This window comes from Mustela erminea, chromosome 1 (assembly GCF_009829155.1).
Source record: "Mustela erminea isolate mMusErm1 chromosome 1, mMusErm1.Pri, whole genome shotgun sequence".
Classification (NCBI taxonomy): Eukaryota; Metazoa; Chordata; class Mammalia; order Carnivora; family Mustelidae; genus Mustela; species Mustela erminea.
In genome coordinates, this window is record NC_045614.1 from 31,933,420 (window position 1) to 31,952,804 (window position 19,385).

The window sequence follows — 19,385 nt, forward strand, 5'->3', positions numbered from 1 at the left end:
GCCTTTAGCTCAGGTCCTGATCCCAGGGTCCTGGGATCAAGTCCTACAATGGAGACCCTGCTCATGGAGGAGCCTGCTTCTCCCTTTGTCTCCTTCCCCTGCTTGTGCTCTCTCTTTTTGACAAATAAATTTTTAAAAAACCTTTAAAAAAGATTTTAAGAATTTTACTAATGGAATGACAATGTATAACTAAGATCTCTATTCTGAGATTTGTCTTTCATTTGAGGGTAACTTGAAAGGCATATTATACCTTAAAACAGATATATTAAACCCCTTTTCATGAAACTTGCCCAATCCCCTCCTAATCCCATCTTTCCTATTTTCCACACGACTTCCCCCCTCCCCCCAGTGTCCACCATGCTGCTTGTCCTCAAAGCCTGGGCTTATTTTCACAAGGTGCAAATTAACTGTTTCCGCAGGCAGAATAAGACAAAACACACTTCTATGACAGATAACTTTAAGGGAATAAGTTTATTTTATCATTAAGAAAGGAAAAGACAGGGGGCGCCTGGGTGGCTCAGTGGGTTAAGCCGCTGCCTTAGGCTCAGGTCATGATCTCAGGGTCCTGGGATCGAGTCCGGCCTTGGGCTCTCTGCTCAGTGGGGAGCCTGCTTCCCTCTCTCTCTCTCTCTTTGCCTGCCTCTCTGCCTACTTGTGATCTCTTTCTGTCAAATAAATTAATTAATTAATTTAAAAAAAAAAAAGGAAAAGACAGAATACCTGTTGAGCAAGAAAATTCTTGCCCCTCCTAGTTCCTGTTCATGACTGTCAAAGGCATCTGTATTGCCTCAGGAAGTAGGATTTTTAAAGCAGAGTTGAATTGAGACATTCATTTAGAAGCACTTAGATCCAAACCTGGCTTTCAAGGTAATAAATAATAGAGAGAACTACATGTTACCTCCTCCCCACCACCACTCCCATCACCACTAACCCAGGAAGATTACAAAGGTTACGTGGATGGCAGGGGACAATGTTTGTCATGTGAATGGGTTGTGATGCGGAGATGTGGGGTAAAGCTGAAACCCATGGAAGCATCTGGAAGACCTCCATGCGGAGGAGTTGGGTCAGCCTCAAGTCCCGGGGATCACATTACTGCAGTGTGGGAAAGAATTGGGTTTTCTTTCTGCAGTCAGTTTATAATCATCCCAGGATGAACCTCTGCCATTGCTGACTTGCCCTTTCTGGACATTTCCTTGCTGCCCACTCTTTACTCTGATTAAAACAATCTGAGGGTTTTGAAGGGGTGGGGGTGGGGGTGAGAGGTTGGGGGAACCAGGTGGTGGGTATTAGGGAGGGCACGGATTGCATGGAGCACTGGGTGTGGTGCAAAAACAATGAATACTGTTACGCTGAAAAGAAATAAAAAATTAAATAAATAAAAAAAATATTTTGGGGATAGCTAAGAAAACTTAAACCTTGAATACTTAAAAAATAAATTAATATAGCTACCCTAGGTTTCCTTAGATCAGGGTTAACAAGGGATATTTTTCTCCATCCCTTTACTTTTAACCTATTTTTTAGGTTAACCTGTTTTTTATATCCATTTTGATACCCTGTGTCTTTTGATTGGGGCATAAGCCCATTTACATTCAGGGTAACTATTTAAAGATATGTATTAAGTGCCATTGTATTGCCTGTATGGTGACTGTTACTATATATTGTCTCTGTCCCTTTCTGGTCTGTTACTTTTAGGCTCTCTTTTTGCTTAGAGGACCGCTTTCAATATTTCCCATAGAGCTGGCTTGGTGTTTGCAAATTCTGTTCATTTTTGTTTGTCCTGGAAGATTTTATCTCTCCTTCTATTTTCAATGACAGCCTAGCTGGATATAGTATTCTTGGCTCCATATTTTTCTAGTTTAGTGCTCTGAATATATCATGCCAGTCCTTTCTGGCCTGCCAGATCTCTGTGGATAGGTCTGCCTCCAGTCTAATATTTCTACCATTGTATGTTACAAACCTCTTGTCCCAAGCTGCATTCAGGATTTTCTATTAGTCACTGAGACTTGTAAGTTTTACTATTAGATGACGGGGTATGGACCTATTTTTATTGATTTTTGAGGTGGATTCTCTGGGCCTCCAGGATTTCAATGCCTGTTTCCTTCCCCAAATTAGGGAAGTTCTCCAGTATAAATTGCTCCAATATACCTTCTCCCCCCATCCCTCTTCTTCTTCTGGAATCCCAATTACTCTAAATTGTTTCATTTTGTGGCATCACTTTATCTCTTGAATTTTCCCCTCATGGTCTAGTAGTTGTTTATCTCTCTCTTTCTCAGCTTCTTTATTCTTTATCATTTGATCTTCTATATCACTAATTGTCTCTTCTGTCTCATTTATCCAGGCAGTAAGAGACTTTGTTTTTTATTACACCTCATTAATATAGCTTTTTTGAGTTCAACTTGGTTAAATTTTAGTTCTTTTATTTCTCCAGAAAAGGATTCTCTAGTATCTTCTATGGCTTTTTTCAAGCCCAGATAGCATCTTTATAATCGTCATTCTGAACTCTAGTTCTGACATCTTACTAATGTCCATATTGAGTACGTCCCTAGCTGCCTCTTTCTTTATTTTGAGGTGAGTTTTTCCACCTTGTCATTTTATCCAGAGAAGAATAGATGAATTAGAGAAAAAAAAATACTAAAAGTGTGTTAACAACCCAGAAAAATCTACAGTAATCAAATCAGAAGAGACCTGATACCAGGGGGAGAAGAAAGGGAAAAAAAGAAAAAATATATATATATGTATATGATTAGACTGGTGAATAGAACAGAGCCACACACTTGATTCTGGGTGTATTTTGGTCTGTTAGAAGAAACTGCCTCCAGGGGCACCTGGGTGGCTCAGTGAGTTAAAGCCTCTGCCTTCAGCTCAGGTCATGATCCCAGGGTTCTGGGATGGAGCCCTGCATTGGGCTCTCTCCTCAGTGGGGAGCCTGCTTCCCCCTCTCCCTCCCTGCCTGCCTCTCTCTGCCTACTTGTGATCTCTATCAAATAAATGAATAAAATATTTTTTAAAAAAAGGAAGAAACTACCTCCTAAAATTTTAAAGAAATAAAAACTCATATATATATACACAAAAATAAGGGTAAACCCAATGGAGGAATGGAATATGACTGTAAAGATGAAATTTTTAAAAGATTTTAAGAAAGGAATTGATAAGAAGCTGGTTGAAAAAAAGAAAAAAAGAGGAGAGAATGTGATCAGGCTAGAACCTAGAACAAAGCCATATGCTAGATTTATGATATATTTTGATCTGTTAAAAGAAGCTGTATCCCAAAATTTTAAAGAAAGAAAAACTGATATGTATACAAATAAGGTTAAATACAATGAGGGGATAGAATATGACTATAACAATGAAAATTAAAAAGGAATTTTAAAAAGGCTTTGATAGGGCGCCTGGGTGGCTCAGTGGGTTAAAGCCTCTGCCTTTGGCTCAGGTGATGATCCCAGGGTCCTGGGATCGAGCCCCACATTGGGCTCTCTGCTCGGCGGGGAGCCTGCTTCCTCCTCTCTCTGCCTGCCTCTCTGCCTACTTGTGATCTCTGTCTGTCAAATAAATAAATAAAAATATTAAAATTAAAAAATAAAAAGGCTTTGATAAGGTAAAATAGTTTAAAAAGGTTAAAATAAGAAAGAGGAAAAATTTTTTTAAATAGAATAAGAAAAAAATAAAATTCAAAAAGGTAACTTTGAAAGACTAAAGAACCATGGGAGAAAAAGCCATGAATTCTATGTGCTGTATTCCTCTTGCTCTGAAGTTTTGCAGTTCTCATTGATCAATAAACTTGGTCTTGGCTGGATGTTCTTGCTGATCTTCTATGGGAGGGGCCTGTGGCAGTAATTCTCAAGTGTCTTTGCCCGAGGCGGAATTATGCCGCTCTTGCCGGGGGCCAGGCTAAGTAATCTGCTCCTCTTCACTCTTGTAGCTTTTGTTCCCTGAATGCTTTCCGTACAGCTTTGGAGGCAGAGAATGAAGATGGCGGCTTCCCAATCTCCCACCATGTAGGAGCCGAGAGCTCAAGGCCCCACTCCTCAATGCACCCTCAGAGAAAAGCAGTCAATCCCTCCCATCTCCCTGGTCTCCAGCCACACTCTGTGGTCACCCAGCCTGTGACTAAGCATTTCTATCTCTGGCGCACGACCCCATTTGGAGTCTCCAAACCCAGCAGATTCCTGCCACATGCTCCCAGGCTGCTCCTCCTGGGGAGGAAGGTGAGTCTCCCTTGATCTGCCACTTGTGGGGTCCCTGCTGGAGAAGCAGTGGCCCAACTGTGCCTGGGATGACAGTTTAAGGTAACCCTGAGCTGAGAGCCTCCTCCTTGGCTCCATCTCTGCAGCCAGCTTCCCTGCTTTGATACCTGAAAGCGCTGCCACACTCAGGCATCCCCCGTCTTTCTGTGACCCCATGGGACCTGAGACCACACTGTCCCCGCGAGGGCTCCACGCCCCCGCTGAGCCTCTGGAGTGATGTCCCTCAGTGGAGCAGACTTCTAAAAGTTCAGAGTCTGTGCTCTGCGGCTCGACTGCTTGCCAGGAGCCGGCCCCTCCCCCTGCAGCTTCTCTTCCCCTATATCACCTTGGATTCATTTTTCTGCACGTCCTACCTTTCAGAAAGTGGTCAATTTTCTGTTCACAGAGTTGCTACTCTACTTCTTTTCTCTCTCCTGATGAGTTTGTAGGTGTTCAGAATGGTTTGATAACTCTTTAGCTGAACTCCCAGGAACCACAAAATTTATGTCTCCTACTCCTCCACCATCTTGCTCCTCCTCCTACCTATTTGAGTTTTTATATTTAAAACACATTTCTTACAGACAATGTATATTGGGCCTTGTTTGTTTGCTTTTTATCCACTCTGACAATTTCTGTCATTGAATTAGTGCATTTGTGTCATTTAAATTAATATCTACCATGTTTGTAATTCTTCTATTCATTATATTTGTCCTTGTCTTTCCTTCTTGTTTGTTTAAATGAACATTTTATATGATTCCTTTTATCTCTTAGCATATGAATTTTTTAAAATTTTGCTTTAGTTACTGTCACAGGGTTTCCAATATGGCTCCTCAGCTCATCTAAATATAGCTTCAAATAAGACTATATCACTGTGTAGATAGTATAGGTATCTTATAACAGAGTATTTCCAATTTTTCTCCTCCTGTCATTTATGATATGGCTGTCATTCATTTCACTTATCGACATACTGTAATCTTCTAATACATTGTTGCTATTAAAATTCTCTCTTAGATCAACCAAAAATAGAAAAAATATTTTTACCTTCATTTATTTCTTTTATTCTCTTCCTTTCTTCATGTAGATTCTTGTTTCTGACCTATATTATTTTCCTTCTTGCTGATGAACTTCTTTTAATATTCCTTGTAGGTCAGGTAGGCTAGAAATTAATCTCCTCAGATTTTGTTTGTCTGAGAAAGTCTTAATCTCTCCTTTGCTTTTGAGAGATAATTTCACTGGATATGGACTTCTTAGTTGACTGTTTTTCCTGAAACATTTTAAATATTTTATTCCACTGCCTTTTGACTTGCAGGGTTTCTAACAAGAAGTATGTCATATTTTTATCCTTTTTACTCTATAGGTAAGGTGGGGTTCCACCCCCCACCGACTGTGGCTCCTCTTAAGAGTATCTCTTGGGAAGTAGAGATGCAACATGGGAGGTTTGTGGGGTAGGAAAATAATAAATGAAACAAGATGGGATCGGGAGGGAGACAAACCATGAAAGACTCTTAATCTTACACAAATAAGTGAAGGTTGCTGAGGGGAGGGAGGGAGGAGAGGGTGGTGGGGTTATGGACATTGGGGAGGGTATGTCTTATGGTGAGTGCTGTGAAGTGCGTAAACCTGGCAATTCACAGACCTGTACCCCTGGGGCTAGTAATACATTATACGTTAATTTAAAAAATTTAAAAATTAAAAAACAGTATCTCTTTGTCTGTGGTTTTTGAAACTTTAGTATGATCTTCCTATGGCTGTATGTGGAGATTTATATATACATATATATATATATATATATAGAGAGAGAGAGAGAGAGAGATCCCAGATGATATAAGGCTCCAGAAAATCTTTTCCCCTGGAGAGTAAGCTGTTGTTGCAGAAAAGGCTTTGGGTTTATTTCATGATTCTCTCCTCCTTTCTATCCCAGAGATACAAGGTAATCTTTTTTGGATCTACGCTGTGAGAACCTAATGCAGTTCCTGCAAGTAAAGCCCATGACCATGTGCCCCCATAATACTGTGGCACCCAGAAGTGGCTCACTCTCTTGCTACTCCACACTCAGCCTCCAGCAATTCGTCCCAATTACTATATCTTTATACCAATTATGGTTCTAACAACTTCTGCTCCAGGTAAGCAGAACTTGACTGTGATTTTTCTGGATTCACCTGTCCCTCTAGATTGTGGGGTGATTGAAAATCAAGTCATTGATTTTCAGTTTGTTCAGGATGAGAGGTCCCACTTTTTCTCCCTGGAATATCCCCTGAACCAGAGCATCAGGTGTCTTTAAACATATACAGAAGCATGGTGGTGAGGTTTGAAAATTCTCAGTCCTGGAACTTAGATGTCTCTAAAGGTAAAGTAAATCCACTCTTGACACATTGATTACTCTGAGCCAGATCCTCACCTGAAATTTCATTTTCCTCATTACAATGACCTCAGATATGCCACATTGAATGTCAGTCTTACAGTGGGATCTAGTATAATCTTTCTACTCTGTGCAATGCAAATTAGTCATTACATGAAATGTCAACAAGCATCACATTTTATTTAAAAAGTGTTATGGACAAATAGTTACAACAAATCTGATTAAACAAATATCTCTCTATTAGAGAACTCTTCAGGGCATTGAATATGCTGTTTATTGTGAATTCAGAGGAGACAGGTAGATATCATTCCCCAAAATCATTTGATTGAAGACTCTTGTTTTCCTCATGGAGTCTCTGGTGGAACTTGCATTTTGTGGGATGTGCTTTGATATAGCTTGGGTGGTATGATAGGAAACACACAGGTTTTAGAGTAAAATCGTCATGGGTTTGAACCTCAATTCCATGACCTATCCTTTAGGCAAATTGGTCGCAATGGTGGTGAGGCTTGGAAATTCTCAGTTCTTGAACTTATGTGACTCTAGAGATAAAGTAAATCCACTCTTGTCACATTGATTACTATGAGCCAGATCTTCACCTGAAATTTCATTTTCCTTATTATAACCCCAGAGATGTCATTAATCCTATTAGTCTACTGTTCCTAACCTATGAATTAAAGACATAATAATCTAGCTTGTTGATCCATGAGCTGATATCACAGAAGACAGTAGCATCCAGTTCAGGGATTAACATGGTAATTCAACGACATAAATTATGGGCATGTCACATGATGAACACTTAACAGTCATTAATGTCATTATTATTACCCTCTAACAGCAGGGTCTAAGAGAGTGGTGTGCTCTTCCCTAGGAGAGAACCAGTTTTTCTCTAAAAAACAGGAAGAATCAATAGGAAGGCTCAAACAAATGAAAGTTGTTGCCCAGTCATGAGTACTTGAATAACACATCTGGTCTGATCTACTCTGTCAGAAGGATGTGTGTGGGAGTGTATCTAAATGTAAGTTTCCACAGCCTATATCAACACTGAAATGTCATTCCGTGTTTGGTAAAATTCACAAAGAACATTTCATGAGCCTTCCAAATATGGCCCAGGAACCAGTTCCCTTCCACGAAAAGTATAGGGCCGGGGCCAGAAGCATTTAATCTGTAAGAGCAAGCATTTGGGAGTCCTTCATTTGAAATGAACTACTTGTGTTAATTGGCTAGTAAGTCATCGTGATTGCATGTTAGAGTCACAGCTAAATCCTATTGGACTGTGACGTGTTTTCCACCCTAAAATGTCAACATGGGGGGTGAGCTGCCATGGAGCATGCCAAGGAAACAATTGCAATATGATATCTGATTCCCATATGGCTGGAGTTGCTCAGTGCTGGATTCAATACTATAATCTTGAACATGTTGATTTGGAGCAATATGCATGATTAGGTGGCTTAATTGCATATTGTAAAGGAAGCTGTGACCTTTCCAGTCCCATCCTGGATGTGGTATTGTGCTTTTGGGAGGAGGATGAGACAAATGTGTGTGTGGGAGCTTGACAACTGCAGCGTCTCCTTGTGTAATTACTTGCGTGCATTCAGTGCTTTTAGAAACCTTGTGGACAATGCCTCAAATATCAGTGGCCATCCATTGTTTAAAGAACATTCATCGAAGTCAAGTTGCCTTCAACAAGGTTTTAGTAGCATTACCAGTAAACTGTAAATGTTGAAAGTATAGCATCAACATGTATAGTTACCTAATTTTTAGCCAATTTGGGGGAAGTAATATAATATTAAAAATTAAAGATGTAGGGGCACCTGGGTGGCTCAGTGGGTTAAAGCCTCTGCCTTCCGCTCAGGTCCTGATCCCAGGGTCCTGGGATCGAGCCCCGCATCGGGCTCTCTGCTCAGCAGGGAGCCTGCTTCCTCCTCTCTCTCTGCCTACTTGTGATCTCTGTCTGTCAAATAAATAAATTAAATCTTTAAAAAATATATTTTTAAAAGAATTTTTTAAAAAATTAAAGATATAATATTCTTGTCTGTAAATCCATTAGCTAAAAATGTGATGGCCCGACAATGCCACAACAATTCCATAAGGCATCAAAAATAAAGGCATTAATATAAATCCTGTCATTTGCAAGATATTTTAGTTTAAAAGCTTCTTTCACATTCATTATGAGAGAAGACAAAGCAGATACTTTTCCCCCAATTTTACAGTTAAAATAGAAAAGTAGAAATGTTGAATGATTTGCAGCCGTAAAGTTAGGACTGAAATCCAAGCCTCCTGAAACCAAGTCCATAGTTTCCTACCTCCCCACCCTCATGGTATCTATAACAGGAAGACACCTGTTCTGAAAACAAGCACTTTCCTGGAGTATTTCAAAGGCTAAGGATGAGACCCAGAGTTTTGAATTACAAATTAATGGTGGGAGAAAAGCTGTACTGTTTCTTGACAATGTGTGTAGCCAAGACCCCAAGAATGAAAGGAAATAGTTTAGCATCTTTTGTCAAAAGTTACCTAAGGTTTAGGCTGGGCCTGTCTTCACAGAGTGGAAGGCATTAGAAGAGAAGCAATTACCCAGACAATATAGGCCTCAATCATTTTCATCTGAAATATCCTGATAATTGAAGCAAAAAGGTATGTTTGGCACTTGGATTGTGGGTGTAATTGACTTGATTATCCCTATGGCTTTATATGTGAATGCAGTTACACATAAAACCACCAGGTACTGATACCCTTGGCTCCAACCCATAAATTACCTCCAAAACAGCATCCTTCAGATCCTTGGCCTCTGCTCTATAAATGACCGTGCCCGGGGCAGTGTCTTCTAGAATATAAATCTTAGTAACTGCCAGAAAAGGTATAATAGATAGGCTTGAATGAGCGTCACCATGACAAGCCAAAAGCCTTCCAACCCAGGATTTGAGATAAAACTTAAGGCCTTCCAACCCAGGATTTGAGATAAAACTTAAGGCACTGTACTTCCTTAGCACAGGTGTTCTTATAGGGTGATTTCCATTAATCATAATAATCATTACATAGACACCATTCATCAAGGGTCTATCATGTGTCAGGTATAAAGCAAATAGTTTCGATAATTTAAACAATAACAACATCAAACATTTTCTGAGGGCTTATTAATTACTAGGCACTTACTATCATTGATGATTTTATTATTATTTCCATTTTACTAAGGTTTAGAAAGATTAAGTATCTAGGGTGTCTGGGGGGCTCAGTCATCTTGGTTTCAGCTCAGGTGGTGATCTCAGGGCCTTGAGCTGGAGCCCCACATGGGGCTCTGCAACGCCCAGGGCGTGTGTTTAAGATTCTTTCTCTCTTGTTCCCCCTGCCCCTCCCCCGGCTCATGTACATGCTCCCACACACACATCCTCTCTCTTTCTCAAATATATAAACCTTTTTAAATAATTTTTTATTATATTATGTCAGTCACCATACAGTACTTCATTAGTTTTTGATGTAATGTTCCATGATTCATTGTTTGCACATAACATCCAGTGCTCCATACAATCCATGCCCTCCTTAATACCCATCACTGGGCCAACCCATCCCCTAACCCTCTCCCTTCTAAAACCCTCACTGTGTTTCCCAGAGTTCGTAGTCTCTTGTAGTTCATCTCTCCCTTTAATTTTCCCCTTCATTTTTCCCTTCTTTCTCTTAATATCTTCCATGCTATTCCTTATGTTCTACAAATACATGAAGCCATATGATAATTGTCTTTCTCTGTTTGACTTATTTCACTTGGCGTAATCTCCTCCAGTTCCATCCACGTTGATGCAAATTGTTGGGTATTCATCCTTTCTGTTAGCTAAGTAATATTCCATTGAATATATAGACCACATCTTCTTTATCCATTTAGTCTGTTAAAGGGCATCTTGCCTCTTCCACAGTTTGGCTATTTACATTGCTTCTAGGAACTTTAGGGTGCATATGGCCCTTTTTTTCACTATATCTGTATCTTTGGGGTAAATACCTAGTAATGCAATTGCTGGGTCATAGAGTAGCTCTATTTTTTTTTAAATTTTATTTATTTATTTGACAGAGATCACAAGTAGGCAGAGAGAGGCAGGGAGAGGAAGGGAAGCAGGCTCCCTGCCTAGCAGAGAGCCCGATGTGGGGCTCGATCCCAGGACCCTGGGATCATGACCTGAGCCAAAGGCAGAGGCTTTAACCCACTGAGCCACCCAGGTGCCCCGAGTAGCTCTATTTTTAACCTTTTCAGGAACCTCCCACTGTTTTCCAAAGTGGCTGCACGAACTTGCACTCCCACCAACAGTTTCTCTAGAACTTCTCCAACATTTGCTGTTTTGTCTTGTCAATTTTTGCCATTCTAACTGGTGTAAGGTGGTATCTTACTGTGGTTTTTTTTTTTTTTTTAAGATTTTATTTATTTATTTGACAGAGAGAAATCACAAGTAGGCAGAGAGGCAGGCAGAGAGAGAGAGAGAGAGAGGAGGAGGCAGGCTCCCTGTCGAGCAGAGAGCCCGATGTGGGACTCGATCCCAGGACCCCGAGATCATGACCTGAGCCGAAGGCAGCGGCTTAACCCACTGAGCCACCCAGGCGCCCTTTTAATCTTTTTTTTTTTTTAAGATCTTATTGTGGTTTTTATTTTAATTTCCCTGATGGCTGATAATGTTGAACACTTTTTCATGTGTCTGTTAGCCATTTGTATGTCTTCTTTGGAGATGTGTCTGTTCATGTCTTCTGAACATTTTTTGACTTGATTATTTGTTTTTTGGGTGTTGAGTTTGAGAAGTTCCTTATAGATCTTGGATATCAGCCCTTAATCTGTGGTGTTATTTACAAATATCTTTCTCCCATTCTTTGGGTTGCTTCTTTGTTTTGTTGACTATTTCCTTTGCTGTGCAGAAGTTTTTATCTTGATGAAGTCCAAAAAGTTCATTTTTGCCCTTGTTTCCCTTGTCTTTGGAGACATGTCTTGAATGAAGTTGCTGTGGCAATGTTGAAAATGTTACTGCCTATGTTGTCCTTTAGAATTTTGATGGATTCCTGTCTCACATTGAGGTCTTTCATCCATTTAGAGTTTATCTTCATGTATGATGTAAGAGAATGGTCAAATTTCATTCTTCTGTATATAGTTGACCAATTTTCCCAACACCAAATGTTGAAGAGACCGTCTTTCTCCCATTGGATATTTTTTCCTGCTTTGTCGAAGATTATTTGACCATAGAGTTGAGGGTCCATATTGGGCTCTCTATTCTGTTCCATTGATCTACGTGTCTGTTTTTGTGCCAGTACCATGCTGTCTTGGTGATTACAGCTTTGTAACACAGCTTGAAATCAGGGAACATAATGCTCCCAGCTTTGTTTTTCTTTTTCAACATTTCCTTGGCAATTCAGGATCTTTTCTGGTTCCATACAAATTTTAGGGTTGTTTGTTCCAGCACTTTGAAAAATGCTATTGGTATTGTAATTGGGATGGCATTGAAAGTATAGATTACTCTGGGCAGGGTAGACATTTTAACAGTGTTTATTCTTCCAATCCATGAGCATTTAATGTTTTTCCATCATTTTGTGTCTTCTTCATTTTTCTTCATAAGGGTCGTCTAGTTTCTAGAGTACAGATACTTTACCTCTTTGGTTAGGTTTTTTCTAAGGTATCTTAAGGATTTGGGTGCTATTGTAAATAGAATCAATTCCCTAATTTCTCTTTCTAGTGTTAGATTGTTAGTGTATAGGAAAGTAACTGATTTCTGTGCATGGATTTTTGTCTCCTGCCACATTACTGAATTGCTGTATGAGTCCTAGAAATTTGGAGGTCGAGTCTTTTGGGTTTTCCACATGAAGTAGCATGTCATCTGTGAAGAGAGAGAGTTTGACTTCCTTTTTGCCAATTCGAATACATTTTATTTCTTTTTGTTGTCTGATTGCTGTTGCTAGGACTTCCAGTACTATATTGAACAATAGTGGCGAGAGTGGGCATCCTTGTCATGGTCCTGATCTTAAAGGAAAGGCTCTCATCTTTCCCCATTGAGAATGATATTCACTGTGGGCTTTTCATAGATGGTTTTTATGAAATTGAGGAATGTTCCCTCTATCCCTACACTCTGAAGAGTTTTAATCAGGAAAGGATGCTGTATTTTTTTTTTAAAGATTTTATTTATTTATTTGACAGAGAGAGATCACAAGTAGATGGAGAGGCAGGTAGAGAGAGAGAGAGAGAGGGAAGCAGGCTCCCAGGATGCTGTATTTTATCAAATGCTTTTTCTGCATCAATTGAGAGGACCATGTGGTTCTTGTCTCCTCGCTTATTTAAGTGTTCCATCATGTTGATTGATTTTATGAATGTTGAACCACCCTTGAATCCCAGGGATAAATCCCACCTGGTCATGATGGATAATCCTTTCAATCTACTGTTTGTTACTATTAGCTAGGATCTTGCTGAGAATTTTGGCATCCATATTCTTCAGGGATATTGGTCTTTAATCCTTTTTTGATGGGTTCTTTGCCTCATTTGGAGATTAAGATAATGCTGGCCTCATAGAATGACTTTGGAAGTTTTCCTTCTGTTTTTATTTTTGAAACAACTTCAGGAGAATATGTATTATCAAATAAATGAATAAATCTTTTTTTAAAAAAAGAATGATTAAATAACTGACTCAAGGTCATGCAGCTAACATATTAATATTGCACTGACGATCACTGGCTGACAGTAATACCTAGTGTTCTCCACTACCCTAAGTCAGTAATGCATTCATATTTGACAGCTCTCCTCTCCTGAATACTTCCCATAGTCTGGATATTTTATCTCTTCAATTCTCATAATTATCCAATAGAGCAAATGTTGTTATTGTCCTCATGCTTGCAATGAGGAAACTGAGGCTCAGAAGTTAGATGCCCAAGAAACACAGCTAGTAAGTGACAGAAGAGCTTTAAAGCCGAGTCTTCCTGATTCTAAAACCTGTTTTCCTTTCATCATACCCTGAAGCTTCCTGGTATGTTAATTTAATACTATAAGCTGATTTGAATATATATGGGATTTTCAAGCTATGATTAGGCAAAGTGTTCTCATGGACTCCCCTACCCAAAAAGCACAGCAGCCTTGGACACAGGCTTACCTTCCTGTTTGTGGTTCCCTCTATCCTGGGAACCCCACAAGGGCAGTAATCTTGTCCTTGCTCCCTAGCACCTCACACAGTATCAGGCTTTTCAACAAATATTTATTGAACTTTTTAAAATGCAAATACTTGGGTCCCTGGGTGGCTCAGTCAGTTGAGTGTCTGCCTTCTGCTCAGGTCATGATCTCAGGGTCCCGGACTGAGCCTCATGTTGGACTCCCTGCTCAGTGGGGAATCTGCTTGAGAGACTTTTTCCCCCCGCCCTTTCTCCTGCTTGTTCTTGCTCTCTCTGTCTCTAAAATAAATGGGTAAATCTTTAAAAAAATTTTTTCAAATACTTATTCTTTACACTTTACAATGGAAGTAGACAGGAAGATGGTTGAAATCCCCATTTGGCTGATAATTCCCATCCAGGGAACAGAAAGTGCATACACAATGATTAACTTGGATTCCTTTTCCCATTCTGCCTGTGCAACCCCACTTATATTGCTCGATGACAGGTAGCAATTTGAAAATTACATAACCTGAGTAACCTTGTCTCATTTCCATTGATTTATCTGTATAATCAGATCACTTCAAGCTTTGATATTATTTCTCCAGGAAACTAGTTTGGTTTTGGCTGGGTCTTTCTGTCTTTCCTTTTTCTTCCTTTCTTCCTTCTTCTTTCCTCCCTCCCTTCCTTCCTTTCTTTCCTTTTTTTTTTTTTCCCAGTTTGATGCCTGCCCAGTCACCCCTCTAAAACTCATTCTTTTGCAAACCAAACAAGCATATGTCTTCAAGGAACAAGCTTCAACAAAGAATAATGATAGTCTCAACCTCAAGCGGAAAAGTATATTCTCTTTTATACGATAATGTTGTAGAGACAGATATTAACTCACTTAGTTTTGTCTTTATCTACAGATTTATTTATGCTCTGAAAAGATTTCATAATTGAACTGATTCTAAAGCTACGTAGAACTGGTCTGTGATACAGTTATGATAATGTGACCATCCTTCCTACAGTTTTTTATTGTCTGTAATTTGACTAAAATAATGTGAATATTGAAGTGTGAATATTCATTATACTACCAACTACTGTGTGTTAATTGCTTCTTATGGGCCAAGCACTAAGTTGGTACTTTGCACACCTTATCCCATTGGATCTTCTTACCAAACCCTGAGTGAGGAGTTATTATTATTATTAATCTTTTTGTGCTGTAAAGAAAACCAAAGCACACAAAAGTCAAGTAATTTACCCATGGTCACGCTGCCACTAACTGGGAGAGCTGTGCTTCACAGCCTAGGTATGTCAGACCTCAGAACCTTGTGCTTAGAACAGCTCTGATTCACTACCTTACCAAAACCAAAGCAAACACAACAACAAAAACCAATAAAAATAACTTGAACAATCTTTGCTGTCTTTTGTTGTTTAGGCTTATAACAAAATTCAAATTAAGAATGAGCATGAGATGGGGCGCCTGGGTGGCTCAGTGGGTTAAAGCCTCTGCCTTTGGCTCAGGTCATGATCCCAGGGTCCTGGGATCAAGCCCCGCATGGGTCTTTCTGCTCAGCAGGGAGCCTGCTTCCCCCACTCTCTCTCTCTCTGCCTGCCTCTCTGCCTACTTCTGATATGTCAAATAAATAAATAAATAAATAAAATCTTAAAAAAAAAGAAAAGAATGAGCATGAGAGCATTTTGTACCTAACTGAGGCTGAAAACAAATTTAAAATCTGAAAATAGCAAGGTTTAACAATAGCCTCCTAACAGATAGCCTTTGTCCCCCTAGAATCTGATCTCCCCAGAGCACTTAGAGCAGTTCTTTTAAATCATATCCCTCTTCCACAAAACCCCCAATAGTTTCTTAGATATGAGAGGTGGATTTAGTGTCCCCAATTCCTTACTCTTCCCTTTATTCATACCCTTTGCAGTGTGGGTTTGCGATTGGTTGCATTAAAAGCAGTGTTAATGTCTCCATCCTGTAACAAGGATGTGGGACTTGCTTTTAGCAATGAGATGTGAGCAGATATCTCGAAGTGTGCCTGTGGAGTTGTGCATGTCCTCAGTGTTAAAGGAGGATGAGAGGTAGGACAAACGGACCGGAACCCCACCCAAAGCCAGGAGCCAAACTAGGCTAGGTCAGCTAATCATAGCCAACCCACAGATACGTGAGCAAGAAAAAAATGCTTCTGAGTTTTGAGATGGTTTGTTATACAGCCCTGTTGCAGCTAATGATAAAGAATGCCTTACCTTCCTCAGAATACATCTAAAATTCTAGCTATTTCCCCTGAGGCTTTATAAAGCCTCCCTCTAGGACCACTTCCCTTACCATTCCTTCTTGCTCACTCCTCTGCCACAGAAACCTATTGCTGTTTTTGCAAAGCATCTCAATGTGCTCTACAATGCATTTGATATCATTTGATGCCCGTAATAACTGGGGGAGATTCTTAGAAAATAAGGAATTATGATCCCATTTTGTAGATATAAACCCTACGGATCCAAACCTTGCAAAAGGAGCAACAACTATTTCATGATAGCACTGGGGCCAGTCATCTGTTCACTAACCTTGCTAAAACTCCTGTTCGTGTAGGTTTTTCTTTGGGAAAATGACTTAACCCCTGTCTGTTCTCTATTCAGTTAGTTTCATCTGTAAGGTTTCTTCTTTTTTCTTTACCTTTTAAAAAAGATTTTATTTATTTATTTGACAGAGAGAGACAGTGAGAAAAGGAATACAAACAGGGGGAGTGGGAAAGGGAGAAGCAGGCCTCCCACTAAGCAGGGAGCCCGATGTGGGGCTCGATCCCAGGACCCTGAGATCATGACCAGAGCTGAAGGCAGATGCCTAATGACTGAGCCACCCAGGAGCCCTTTTTTAACTTTTCTTTTTCTAGTTTGACTGAGATATAATTGTTATATATTATGACATTAGTTCCAAGGTATTAGCACAAGATAAGATGTGATAGGTATATATATTGCGAAATGACTACCACAATAAGTTCATTTAACATCAGTCACCTCACATAGTTACACATTTTTTTCTTCTAATAAGAACTTTAAAGATCTTCTCCTTTAGCCACTTTCAAGTCTACAATACATTATTGTTAACTGTCACCATGCTATATACTACCTTCCAGGACTTATTTTTTTTTTTTTTAAGATTTTATTTATTTACTTGAGGGAGAGACAGTGAGAGAGAGCATGAATGAGGAGAAGGTCAGAGAGAGAAGCAGACTCCCCATGGAGCTGGGAGCCCGATGCGGGACTCGATCCCGGGACTCCAGGATCATGACCTGAGCCGAAGGCAGTCGTCCAACCAACTGAGCCACCCAGGCGTCCCCAGGACTTATTTATCTTATAACTAGAAAGCACCTTCACATATTTCCTTCACCACCCCCATTCCCACCTCTAGCAACGACCTATGAGTTCAGATTTTGTAGATTCCACATAGAAGTGACATCATACAGTACTTTTCTCTCTCTTCTGTCTTCTTTCACTTGCCCTCGAGGTTCACCTGTGTTGTCGTAAATGGCAGGATTTTCTTCTTTTTTTGTGGCTGAATAGTAGTCCTGTGTGTGTGTGTGTGTGTGTGTGTGTGCGCGTGTGTGTGTGTTTCTTTATCCATTCATCCATTGGTGAACACTTAGGTTGTTTGCATGTTTTGGCTATTATAAATAATCCTGCAGTGAACGTGGAGTGCAGAAATCTTTTTGAGATAGTGATTTCATTTTCTTCAGATAAATACCCAGAAGTAGAACTGTTCAGTCATATGGTAGTTCTATGTTTAACTTCTGAGGAATCTCCATACTGTTTTTAAACTGGCTTAACCAGTTTACAATGCCACCAGCGTCCACAAGGGTTCCATTTTCTCCCCATCTTATCCAGCATTTGCTATCCATTGTCTTTTTAATGTTAGGTATTGTAACAGGTGTGAAATATCTCATTATGCTTTTGATTTGCATTTCCCTGATGGTTAGTAATGTTGACCACCTTTTCAAGTACCTAAAGGCCATTTGGATGTCTTGTTTGAAAAAAATGTCTACTTAGTTCCTCAGCCCATTTTTAAATCAGATTGTTATTTTCGTATTAAGTTGTAGGAGTTCTTTATATATTTTGAGTATTAATCCCTTATTGGATATAGTATTTGAATATTTTCTCCCATTCCACAGGTTGTCTATAATTTTTTGATGAATTTCTATAAAGAAGCTTTTTATTTTGATATAGTCCCATTTGTTTGTTTTTGCTTTTGTTGCCTTTGCTTCTGGCATTATCAAGACCAGTGTGAAGGAGCTTATTCCCCGTGTTTTCACTTAAGATTTAGTTTCAGGCTTTATGTTCAAGTCTTTAACCCATCTTGAGTTTTTTTTTTAATGATATAAGACAGTGATTCAATTTCATTCATTTGCATGTGTCTGTCCAACTTTCTCATTACTATTTATTAAAGAGATTATCCTCCCCGCATTGTGTATCCTTGGCTCTTTTGTCATAAATTAATTGGTGATATACATGTGTCTGTTTTCTGGGCTCTCTGTTCTCTTCTGTTGATCTGTGTGTCTGTTTTTATACTAGTGCCATACTGTTTTGTCTACTATAGGTTTGCAATATAGTTTGAAGTCAGTAAGTATGATATCCCCAGCTTTGTTTTTCTTTTTCAAGATTGCTTTGGCCTTTGGAGTCTTTTCTGTGGTTCCATACAATGTATTGTTTTTTTTCCTGTTTTTGTGAAAAAAATGCCAGTGGAATTTTGATAGAGTTCACTTTGAATCTGTAGATTGCTTTGAATAATATGGACATTTTAACAATATTATTTCTGCCAATCCATGCGCATAAAATATCTTTCCATTTATCTTGCATCTTTTACAATTTCTTTCATGAGTATCTTATAGTTCTTAGTGTACTATACAGGTAGATCTTTCATCCTTTTTTTTTTTTAAGATTTTTATCTATTTATTTGACAGACAGAGATCATAAGTGGGCAGAGAGGCAGGCAGAGAGAGAGGAGGAAGCAGGCTCCCTGTTGAGCAGAGAGCCCGATGAGGGCTCGATCCCAGGACCCTGGGATCATGACCTAAGCCGAAGGCAGAGACTTTAACCCCAAGCGCCCCGATCTTTCATCCCTTAAGTTTATTCCTGGGTATTCTGTTCTGTTCTTCTTCTTTTTCTTCTTCTTCTTTTTTTTTTTTTTGAGTTCTTAACATATAATGTATTATTTTTTTCAGGGGTACAGGTCTGTGACTCATCAATACACAGAGCTCACCACAACACATACCCTCCCCAGTGACCATCCCGCAGCCATCCCATCCCTCCCACCCAGCCCCACTCCAGCAACCCTCAGTTTGTTTTCTGAGATTATGAGTCTCTTATGGTTTGTCTCCCTCTATGATTTCTTCTTATTTCATTTTTTCCTCTCTTCCCCTATGATCCTCTGCCTTGTTTCTCAAATTCCACAGATCAGTGAGATCATATGATAATTATCTTTCTCTGATTGACTTATTTCACTTAGCATAATACCTTCTAGTGCCATCCACTTCATTAACAAATGGCAAGATTTCTTTTTTTGATGGCTGCATAATATTTCTATATATATCATATATATAGATATATATCACCTCTCCTTTATCCATTCATCTATTTTTTAATTTTTTTAAGATTTTATTTATTTATTTGACACAGATAGAAAGATCACAAGTGGGCAGAGAGACAGGCAGAGAGAGAGGGGAAGCAGGCTCCCTGCT